Genomic DNA, 12,702 nt, shown 5'->3' on the forward strand with positions numbered 1-12,702 from the left:
ATTCTCCAATTATTTCTCGTCTCGTTTCAATTTTCGAGAACGTTTTCTCTTTTCTAAATTGTTCTCGCCTCGTTTCGTAAACTTGTTTAAGATCCATGCAACGACTATTTCTACATTTCAGACAGTAGTGATCACAATGCCAGTAAGTCGAAAGAGATCCACGAAAGGTTTGAAAAAACAATATTTAAGCAAACATTGAGCAATGATTTACATTCGAACACATGTATTATTGAAATACACTGATAAATGCTCATTCCGTCCATGCAGTAATTTTATCAATTTATAGATTTTATAGTATGAGCCGGGTAACAGTTTTCGAAAATGAAAAATAATCTTTCACTTTTACGTCCTATAATTATGCCGGCTAGACTAAAGGAGACGGTGATTATGTGAAATAAAGGAAATGGTGGAATTAAGAAAGTAGGAGAACCCGGAGGAAACCCACGCGTACGATGTTTGTTCACTACAAAATATATTTGGATCGAGCTGGGATCGAACCAAGGACTCCATGCACAGGAGGTGAACGTTCTATCACTGAGCAACCGCGGACACAAAAAAAAGTAGTTTTCGAGACCTTGGACTTGCTTGAAATCGTATTTCCCAAAGCAGGTCTCAAACATCTAACTTAATCTTCATTCTGGTCTCTAAAACGAGATAATTTTAATGTTTCTGACTCATTTTGAAATTAAAGGTACTTCTCTTGTCAAGAAGTTAGCGGAGGACCGTGGAGCATGGAAGCTTCTCAGCTGCGGCAAGTGACCTGCCAATAAAGGCAGAATACCTATGATGATGATCTCTTGTCATTTCAAGTCGAAATGAGAAATTGCTTGTATGGTGGGTAAATATAATAGATAAAGACATAATATATCTAGTAATTAATAATCGTATAGTAAATAATATTCTGTAATAAATGCAGTAATTCCGTGTAGAAAAGAAACTTTGAGTAGAAATTACTTTTGTACAGTAAACATTTTCCGCAAGGTTTCCCAAGAGGGGAGACAAGGGAAATTTTCCGTGTATAGATCTGATACGGGACGGAGGTCTTCAGATAGAAGCAGATTGATTTTCAAGGCGAGATAATATCAACTCTTATCTAGTAGCCAACCGTAGGTATCCGTAAACCAATCTCTATATTGCGCCTAGGTACATAGTAATCCCAGTATATTAATCTTTGTATAATAAGCAACACATGTGTAGTAAATAACACCCGTATAGCGCCAGCAATAAAAGATATTGCTCAGGATAATAATACGTACCGGTATTTCGCTCAATTAATCTACTCTTTATTTCATTCTAGTTTCGCCGTGATTCAGTAGTAAAGCACTCGTCTCTGTTGTGTGGGTTTCTCGTTCGATCTCAACTCGCTTCAAATGGACTTTGTGGTGGGCACTGTGTGTGTGAAATTTCTCGGTGTTCCCTCGTTTCCTCCCACTTTCTTCATTTCAGCATTTCAATTCTTATGATCATCGTTGTCTCGCTTTTCTTGGGTGCGTAAATGTAGGACGTTGAATAAGAAAGTGTATTTCCATATCACGTTTTCCTATTTTGTCAGCTCTAAATTTGTGTACTTGAACTTATATATTCAATTTCTTACCTTGAAATTGTGGGTAATCCAACCTCTTAACAAATGTAATCCAACTGCCAGGTCTCGAATGACACGTAATCACAAAGCACCGTTACACGAAAATGAATTAATCAAACATTGTGTTGCTTCATTTTGTAATAGACAGGAAGGATGTAGATAGGTTAGAATATTTTATCTGTTCATTATTTGCAAAATACATTTATCTTTTGGAGATAGCACATTCTTATCAATACTCCGGACTTCAATATTTATAGATTAAGCAATGCTGCAAGAGCTTTTCATTTTACATTTCGAGAATTCCACGTTTAGCGAGGATGAAAGCTATGTTTAAATTGGAAAAGCTAAACTTTGCTTTAAGTGAGGCCAAGAGCTACAAAAATGCTTAGATCTACAATTTACATTTACAGAGAGGATCTCAATTTCGAAAGAAAAATCATCCTTGTCCTGTGTGCGTCTTCCTTGATGTTCCTGGCGTGTGATTTAAAATATGTTTTCAATGTGTTCTTATTTTGTTCAATTCATACCTGCAATCATGTTATTACTTTTCATATAGCCAACATATATACAGTGGCGGATCCAGGATATGATCAAGGGAGGGGCTAAACCTTAGTTTGCCACTTTGCCGCTTTATATAGTATAAAACAGGATTGAAGTCCATTTTATCCAGTGTATACCTGGGGATTTAGGTGGGCTATAGGCCTCCCCTTTGGAACCGCCTTTGTATATATATATATATATATATATATATATATATATATATAATAGCGAAGGTTAAGGTGAAAATACTGTACATTATTCTCGCTCGCTGTCGTTCGCTCTCTCATATAAGTATATACAGGCTGAGTTAGGGAAATAAGCATTGAACAAAGAAAAATGTCCATTGGTTAGAGTTTAGCATCGCTCTAAACATCCAGGCTATATGACACGTGGACCAATAGTTTAAAGTGGAATATAACTCACGGTAATGAGTTCAGGGTTCACTCCTCTCTCACCAGAAATCGAACCCTGAATTTCATGAACCAAAAGTGTTCGTGCAAGCTACTAAACCAGACAAAATTAATATCTAAATCAAAATTAATATCTTTATCAAATTTTTATTAATATTAACTTTATTAATTCAAAATGTATTACCTTCACTCCCCCTTCCGTTACCTTTGATACAAATGTAAAAACAAAGATCCACACGTTAGGAAAGCAACACGTCTTTTTCAATACTATACATCTATAGATAATAATATTAATAATAATAAATAATAATAATAATAGCTGCTTTCCTCGTTTTCAGCATACTACACGAGTTACAAAATTGATATATAGTATATCACGTCAGTAATGGAACGAGTCACGAACGTTGTCACCTATGACTCTACAAGACACATGACTTTTTGTGGTCCTAACTGGCATATAATCCTGTCTATCCTGGTATGGTCTAACGGGCCTGGGAACTAAGAAACTTCATCATACGCAATGGAAACATCATCTCAGATAATATAATGCTTGCGAGCATTCTCAATAGACGTATGTTTCAGTTTCTGTTTATATATTTGTGTTATATATATATATATATATATATATATATATATATATATATATATATATATATATATATATATATATATATATATATATATATATATGTAAACAGAAGTTAACACATGGGTTTATTGAGAATGCTTGCTAGAATTACGTTATCTCAGATGAGGTTTGCAGTGCGTATGATTGCTAGTAGGAGTGCAGCACATCACTAAAATCAGCATACTAAGGCCGAACGCATGTTGACCAGAGGGTAGAACAGCTTAATCAAGGTATACTGTTATCAGCAATGCAACTAAACCACAAATTACTCACTCGAGTACTTGTTAGGCAAAGGCCTCTCCAAAGGTTTGATTGAGACAAATGGTGAAAGCACTTAAACTTCTCTCTCCGCATTTTATCCAAACTCCGCCTGACTCAGCTTAGTTGTCCAGACTTTGGTCAATGTGCGGCCGGCCTAATGAGGCGAATCCTCCAATATTACAAACCTGGAACGAGTATCTTCGAGTAATGGACATCATGTGCCCAATAAAGTACAAAATATTCCTATACTGTTCTAGTATTCATGGGTTTGTTGGCGTCATCGGTTTTGTGTGGGCCACCAGTCCAACTGGATCTAAGAAGCGAGACGCTGAAACTAGTGACACGAAAGAAACATGACGCTTTTAGCATAGCACTATACCACGTAATAGTATATATAAATAGGGAAATGTGGCAAAATTACTGATTTTTTATTCTGTATTTATATTTTAAGCCCCAACGACATTCTTTTTTTTTTAATGCCAGAATCGATTTTATAGTTGTAGACACAATTTTAAATATGGGTGCTATACTGAATTTAGAGTCAACCTGGGTCACTACGTCTGTCTGGGTCGTCCTTCATTACGATCCACCAGTCAAACGTGATCTAGGAAGCGAGTCGCAGACACAAGTGACCCGAAAGAGAGAACGTCCAAAATAGACCAGATATCATGATGAGTCATGTCTTATACCATAATTAAAGCACGTGATAATGCATATAACTAACTAAATAATCCTATGGCCTATGGAACCTGGAGGTTCAATGCCACATTCACAAAAGATCTCTACTGACTTCTATCCTTACCCAACTCAATCCAGTTTCTATTTTGCATTTCTATTTCTGCGAGATCCATCATAATATTGTCCTCCCATTTGCGCCTAGGTATTCCTAAAGGTTGTTTTCCGATTGGTCTTCCAGTCAAGACTTTCAAAGCGTTTCTACTTTCTTCCATCCTAGCTACATCACCTGCCCACCTAAGCCTCCTAGACTTGACGACCCTAACAATGTTGGGTAAAACGTATAAATTATGTAGTTCCTCGTTGTGAAGTTTCCGCCATTCCCCATTCCCGTTCCTCTTGGGTCCGAATATTCGTCCGAGGATCTTGTTCTCAAATACTTTCAGTCTATGTTCTTCCCTCAGAGTAAGCGACCATGTTTCGCAATCATTCAGAACAACAAGTATCATTATCGTGTTATATATTTTAAGCTTCAAATTCCTCGACAGCATTCGATACGACATGAGATTTTGAACTGAATAATAACGAATTCCCTGCTTTTAGTCGATATTTAATTTTTTCGTGAATATGATTTTCGTCGGTTAATATTGATCCTAGATATTTGAAAGTATCTACTTTACCAAAAGTATTATATAATATTTTAACGCATCTATAATTTGCCGTATTACAGGTCCCGACACACATGAATGTATTTAGTTTTCTCTGCCTTTTCTTCTAATTTCATGTCCCTACAAGCGTTTAATAAGACCTCTGCATGTCTTTCTATTGTTTTGCTATCATCCTTTTTTAAATTTACACCATCAGCATACCCCATAAACTAGTGAACACCGTTAACCCTAGGCTCTGGTTGCTATCTTTGATTTTCCTTATAACGTATACCAGGACAAATTTGAATAATAATGGCGACAACGCATCTTCTTGTTACAGGCCATTCTCGGCACGAAAGCTTGTGGACAAATATTTCCTACCCGGACTTTACTTTGGGATTCATTTAAACATACCTTAATAGTTCTAATTAGCTTTTCCGGTATTACAAATTCTGTAAGGACGTTGTAGAATGTTTCTCTCCTAACCGAGTCGTAAGCCTTTCTAAAATCAATAAATAGTTAATGTACAGTACCGGGGTATTTTTTTTCCCATTTCTTTTCGCGTACTTGTCCAATGCTAAACCATTGGTGGATTTTGTCTAAATCCGCACTGATAATATCCAATACTTTCATCTGCGTATGCGGTCAATCTTGCTAATAGAATGTTTGAACGGAATTTATATGATGTTGGGATAATGCGTATATTGTGAGAAAAGGTGACAATGGCGATCGATCCTTTAAGATTCTAAATCTAAATTTATGTTTCCGGCGTTATTTATGTTTTATATGGAAGCGCTTTTGTAGTTGTAAATAAAGTGCGGCCTATTTTCTTTTATATTTGTTTGTGACCTAAAATTTCACTATTTTCATTATTTTAATTTTTCGTTTCTTTCATTTCAGACACTTGGACGGAAATGAAATAAGTAGTATTCCTATTGGTACATTCAGGAACCAATTGCAATTAACCAGAATGTAAGTACATATATCTGAACTACTGTATATATTTCACAAAATAAACTGCGGAAATAATTTATTTTATCAAAATATTTCAGCAAAATTATCAGATTTAACTATTTGAAATCATTAGAATTCTAAGACAGCATTTCGAAAGCTCTGGTTTTTTTTTTTTTTTTTTTTTGGTGCAAAATCATTTTTAAAACCCTTCATTCACCAAATATCCTAAATATATTTAACCTGTATCCCTGTGTGTCCGTCCGTCCGGGAGACAAAAGGAATCTGAATAAATATTTGAGAGATCTTCAACTTTTGTCAGGACACAGAAGATTAAAAATTCGATTTTGTTCTTTGATAAAAGTGATATTGAAACAAGATGTTGTAGAAACAAGCATTCTCTGCTTAATGTTGATCAGTATGAATCAAACTCGTATAGACATTAGAAATGGTTTCCTCCAATCGATTAAGGGTTTTAAGGATATATTTCATCTTCACTCAACTCCTTATTAAGACCAGAAATACCAGAAATGTATTATATCTTCCGATTTTAGGGTTGATATTAAGTGAGAAGTGGTTTTCTACAACCGATTAAGTGTCCCATTTGGGTCCATCCTTAACTTTCTATTAAAACCAAAAGTGATAGAAACATACTGCTACTTCCGGTTACAATATTAAATGAGAAAAATATCACGCCATTCAAACCAAAGTTCTTCACGTGGTGTACACGTAGCACTGATACTTCTTTGCTGTAAGAATATTGTGGGGTCGTTTCACTTTTTTGTACGGATTTAGCCTGTTTTGAACATTGATTATCATGTAAGAACAAGTATTAAGCCAAATACAGTAGAAATAAACTTAAGAGTACACAATAAGAATTCACAGGATGGACCCAAGGATTAATTATGAAAGTAAAGTTATGCTTTGTGGTTGTGATTCTAATATGGGTCCTTGGTGGTTATAAACCTAAACATGTGTCTCCGTCTGATTGTGGATACAAGAAGTGTTCAGTAAGCACCTCAGACAAACATTCAGTATCTGAATGGCCAGCTACTACTTAACTGACGCTTTTAACAAGTTAACTGAAAAGCTCGAGTATATTCGAGATTTTAATTTTACAAATAATTTAAAACCTCGAGTATATTCGGGCATTATTACAATTGATCACTGTTGAACGGTACAAAGTTTACAAGCTCGAGTATATTCGAGGTTTTATTGAAAGCACATTTTAGGCTTACTTAAATCATTGTTGCCTTCAGTAATAATAATCACACCGTTGCCATTCGTTTTGTTCCTAAAATGTTAGAAGATGTTAGATGTTAGAATTTAGCAATAAAAAATAGGTAAAAATTGAAACGCTCCTTTGGAAATAATTGGTAAGTTAACCGTGGAACGATGATAATTGCCAGCACTCCACCGTTGTACCGGATCGATTACACTGAAGTTTAAAGACATTATACGGAGTACAAGTCAATAGTTTCTTGGAGGTATGGAAATTCTCATTACTCTGTTTTAAGATAGAGTTACGACAAGAGTCTATCAGTCGAAGGAAAGGATTGATAACATCAGGAATCTATTACATGTCTTATTCTCAACTGAATGGAGACCATGGGCTAACTAGATGCATAGATGATTGACCCTTATGCTTCATTTACTGGCACACATGACGCCTACAAATGAACACGTGTCCTATTCAACATTGACTCTCATGGCAAAATATCACCCTTCTCTTTTGATCTTACTACTGCAGTTTCTGCTGTTCTTCGATTAAATAGTATTCGTGCACTCATACAGAGGTCCATGATATGACCGATTGTACGATCAATTACAATCCTGTCAGTTACAGTGGCCGAACGATCCTTCTATCAATGCACTTTGAGCAGCGTTGCAAGGTCAATAGTTGATAGATTTTGCTATTGAGACCCTTCTGTTTCCTATCGTGTACCCACAGGTGGACTTTTGATACATCACGATCTATATAACAGTGTAATTTGGCTAGGTGACCAAATTACATACTTTTGCAACCCTATACGATCACACTGGAAGACACGTAATTGCTTCCTGGCTTCGGCCTGGCATTGTGGACACAAATTGTGTTCATGCCTCACGGATTAAAATTCAGACTTGCTCTCTTCACTTATCCATGATTTTGAAACAACTAACAACAGGATTTCTACCGACTATTTTCAGCTTACTTACTAATGCGATCTCCGTGCCAAGAAAACACTATTTTTAGTTTCCCGGGCGGGAACCACAATTTTCCGGTGTTATTAGGCTTCAGAAACACTAGGTGTAAGCAATTGTTTTTTAGCTTCGTACATTATAGCTGGACTCCGCAAAATGACCGGCCCCTCCTAGATAAACCTGCTGGCTACATGTCTGGAATTTCTTTCCAATGGAAAGATACAATGAGTGTTCTTAAACAAATTTTCACAAGAGACTGAATTGTAATTTATGGTGATAAAGTGATTATTGTGCACAAGAAATATAACAGTACTTAAGTGTTACTGTTTAGTAGCTAGTTGTCACAAACAGTGATTGTTGTGTTACTAATTTAAATTTTCCTTTTATAGTAAGATATTTTAAGTAGGTAATATTTAGCTTTAATAAATTTTTGTACGACAATTAGGAGATCCAAATGAGATAATCGGTTTTGTTTAAATATTTCATTATTAAATGTATACAAACTTGTGATTTTTTTCCAGTGGCAGAAATGACTCACAGAAAAGTTATATGATTGTATTGGTTTTTATGCCTAATGACCATATCTTAAAAAAAAAAGAAAAGAAAAGAAAAGAAAAGAAAAGAGAAAGTAGAACTTTGACATATGCCCTTTTGCAATTCTCTATATTTATTAAGAAAAGTAATGATCTTTTGAAGAGTCAAAACAAAGTTTCTGAAAGTATATATTGGAAAAAACTTTTATTTACAAATTTCTAATCACTGTCAGTGTCATAAAGATTTTTACACTTACTGCATTATCACTTGTAAATATTCCGTAATTCTTTACCGGCTTTTGGTAAGATGACTTAAACTCCCTATTTATACTATCTATATACTTAATTGTATCTCTTTCTTTTACCACTTTCAGTGGTATTTCTTTATAGGCATTATTACTGACGTTCTTACAAAGTTCAGTGAACTTAGAATATAATTGTACTACTGCGACTACATCAACTCACCTAAATTTTAATGTTGCCTTGCAGGACGTTACAGCCCACATTTTTCTATCATTACGACTTGTATAACAGTATTGGGATTTATTTTGCCAAAGTATGTTTTATAATATTTGATTATAGTTTGTTTGACTTCAGCATACGTAACATTCGCTGAAGAATCTAACTTTAAAATATGAATCCACTTTTCTGCAGTGTACACAGTTCTTTTCAATAACGCTAAGTGATCAGAATGTCTGTCCCAAGGGAGATCAAGAATGCCCCTGTGTTGGGTATACGTAGCGTATAGATTTAAAACGCATATTTTTCACCAAAGAATGAAAAAAGTTCGGAACGGTATTGTTTCTACTTTGTGATGTATACGCATCCTTGAATACATACAGTTTCTAGATATTGAGGCTTATGTTATTGAATATAAAATCAGCAAGGAATAAAACCACTTCATTTCAAGTTTTCCTGCTTAAAACTTATTGAACAAAATATGATCACATGAAACTCAGTGAATTTCAAAAACATAAACCATAGTTGTCGGCTGTCAAACATCTCACTGCCCGGTATATGAAGAAATTGTTTGATGGGGATATAGTGAAAACACATGCACTCACTGATACCGTATTCAGGACTACGTTCTTGCACTAGTGTGGCTGCTACTTTAATATCCTCATAAAATTATGCAGCTTTGTTTTTATGAATCTTTAATTTCTCTTAAAATTTGTTTCGCTTTACACCATTCTTCGTGACCAGTATCAGGACTTCGTTTTCACAAATGGAACACACATCTTTTCTAGGACAGCTAAAAGAACACTTAAACACTATTTTATAATAATGAGCAAGAAAATGTATCCCACCTCATAAAAACAACTGTTCATATTTTTTGTATATAGTGAACCCATACAATATATATATAAACAATGGAAGGTACCTTGTCTTCTTCCTTAATATTACATAACGCTCTCTCAAAACGAGTAGCTGCGAACATGATATTTAACATTTCCCCATGACTGAGGTTTTGTACGACAGGTTTGACGTAATCCACCCCTTAAGTCTCTTGGCGACACCACCCCTTGCTGTTTAAGAATCCAGATTAGTCGAAGTTTGATTAGATTCCACATGGCAGCCTTAAAGACAACTCTTTTATAGCCATAATATTTCACCTGGAAAAGCAGAGTATCATAAATCATTTAGATTTTATTATCCAGCAGCAGTGATTTTACAGTACTGAAAGTGGTCTGTATTGTAATGCAGTAAAAGTGAGAAGTTGATTGACTAGTTATTGACAGATTGTGTACAGTAAATTTCTAAAATATTCCATAGCTATCCCTTTATCATATTTAATTGCACTCATTTGCATAGTACTTCAGAGATTTTAAACAGTGTATTGCTATTGTTCTTTATCTATGAAAATACTATTGTTACGGTTTATTATTATTTTCAATATTATTTTTTATATTAAATTTACCTTACAGTAAAAGATGGCACAGTGTGACTTCATGGGATTCTCAAGTCGAGGTCGCCTCCTCTGACATGGGATTACGGTTACTAAACTAGTCAAATATATATCCTGGATATTTTCATTCTCCATTTTATTAAAGAGCTCGAGAATCGTATATCTACTTTCCATGGTTATGATAACCGTATAGATTCTTCGACACCTATTAAAGAGATTCATAGGATGTCAGCCACTAGTACATAATATAGGTTTATGCTATAGATCAAAATATCAAATATGTAATTTACACTCATTACAACAAAACATTCTCTAAAATAAAGATATGAAAATGTGATTCTCATAATTGCAATCAGCAGCAGTTGTACGAGCGGGAACAGGTTTTCCCATGGGGTTCACATGAGCATCACTGAGATTCTTTTTACGTTGAATTGACTTTCTCTGACAATTTTCAGTAGCTCGACGTTTTCTTGCAACTTGTGTTGACTCATCTTCACTACTACTGCTATCCATTGTAGGCTAAAACCAAGTAAAATAACTGAAACTGTTTTTATCCACTTGCCTGCAAGCACGATCAGCTGGTGAAACAGGAGACTGTGAGTGAGCTTTTAGAGGTAGATTACTCATTACTTAATGCTCTTCTCCTATTGACCATGGTTAGATGTGACGTGCTGTATCAGTAGCGAAACATCACAGGTTCATAATTATGTTTTGCGACTGTTTTCATTGTCTTCAGCTAATTTTAGGATCTTTATAATGGAAATTTATGTTGTTTTGTACAGGAACTAATGCAAGATATTATAAGGAACACTATTCCAGTCTTAACTCAATTTCGGCCAGAAATAAACTTATGCGGTTTTATTTCGGACTTTTTCACTTACTTTATAAATTAACAAATACATCTAATAGTTTTATTTTATAGTGAGCTTTATTAATTTATTCCTCTTTATATTGTCAAATCAGTAATGATATAATTATTGTCAAATCATAAATCACTAATCAGTAACCCTTCATAGTATATTCAATACTTAGGGTGCAACTACTCATCTCTAAAACGAGGACCTTTATATATATATATATATATATATATATATATATATATATATACATATATATATATATATATATATATATATATATATATATATAGAGAGAGAGAGAGAGAGAGAGAGAGAGAGATAATAATTTTGTATATTGCTCTAGCCTATGTTCCGCGCCAGCTATGATCTAGCATCTAGGTTTACTCAGTCAGCAATGTGTCTAGACCAGTTAACTAACTTTCCACTTTTCAGAATTGCGTTAAAATAATTAAGGAACAAAATTTATCCTGTTATTCTTTGCTCCTTTATTTAGTACTATGTTCAAATTTAGTGTAGCTAATAATCTTTGTTTCTACCCTCCGAACTTGTTATGCATAAATATTGAAAATCTTAGGATAAAACTGTTATGTCCGTTCGTCAATCTCTCAACAGATGTCACAGCAGTAATGGAAAGGGATATCGAGGAACAGATTTCTGATACAAATAGACTTTTTCTTCACCTATATGATTGTACTGAAATTCGAAATGGTTGGTAACCATAGAACCTTTCTCTCTCTAAATTTACTCCCCTATACCAGAGCGATAGTTGGAAGAAAGAAACTTTTAAAATAAATGTTTAGCCTTAATTATATTATCTATTTAGGTTCTAATATGTACATAACAACTAGGGGTAGCATAAATCTGACATCTCTGGTTCCAATATGAACCACTATGGAAGACAATTGCAAGAGAACGAAAAGCGGATTTTTTACATTAACACTTTGACTACAATTTTTTAAATGTAAATATTCTTTTATATGTACATATATGATTCCTTTAAAGTGGGATATTCCTGGCATTTGTACACAGTTTCGGAAAGTAAACACAGTCTCCTAGTCACATTTGAACCGATGGGAGAATAACATGTATTTTTTTTTAATTTTCTAAAAGAATCCCAACTATGTTTGAATGGGACACATGCATTCCGTTGGTAGTCAAAGGGTTAATTCAAGGGTTCCAAAATGAATTCTCTCTGCGTCTATATCAACTTACTGAAGCCAGAAATAGTTGAGACCCACTGCACATTTCGGTTCCAATACCATTGTCTCTTATAGAGAAACAAGTGAGTTACGTTTCACAATATGAAATTACGGTAGTCTTAAAATCTAAAGAAATTCAATAAGCAAACTCCAACTAGTACATCTATAACTACTGGTTGCGATAGATTAATAAAAAACAAGAATAAAACCTAGTTCTGGGACGCTGAATCCATATCAAAAAGCTATTAATAGCCCTGTCTTATTGATTTTGTTCTGTAGTGATGAAACTGGAAATCGTTGATTTAAACTACTTCTGATTTGAATAA

General features: G+C 34.4%; 2 protein-coding genes across 2 annotated transcripts in view; one reads left to right on the forward strand and one right to left on the reverse strand.

Moving 5' to 3' along the window:
• Positions 1-1,715, reverse strand: part of LOC145681036 (uncharacterized) — a 75,966-nt gene extending 74,251 nt beyond the window's left edge. Inside the window, exon 1 of the mRNA XM_081752358.1 lies at positions 1,595-1,715. The gene's annotated coding sequence lies outside the window, so the exon portion shown is untranslated. The remainder of the gene's footprint in view (positions 1-1,594) is intronic.
• A 3,917-nt stretch (positions 1,716-5,632) lies between these two features.
• LOC145681037 (relaxin receptor 2-like) overlaps positions 5,633-12,702 on the forward strand; it is a 262,579-nt gene continuing 255,509 nt past the window's right edge. The window contains exon 1 of the mRNA XM_081752359.1: positions 5,633-5,715. The gene's annotated coding sequence lies outside the window, so the exon portion shown is untranslated. The remainder of the gene's footprint in view (positions 5,716-12,702) is intronic.

Source organism: Thermobia domestica, chromosome 3 (genome assembly GCF_964235325.1).
Source record: "Thermobia domestica chromosome 3, izTheDome1.hap1.1, whole genome shotgun sequence".
Taxonomy (NCBI): Eukaryota; Metazoa; Arthropoda; class Insecta; order Zygentoma; family Lepismatidae; genus Thermobia; species Thermobia domestica.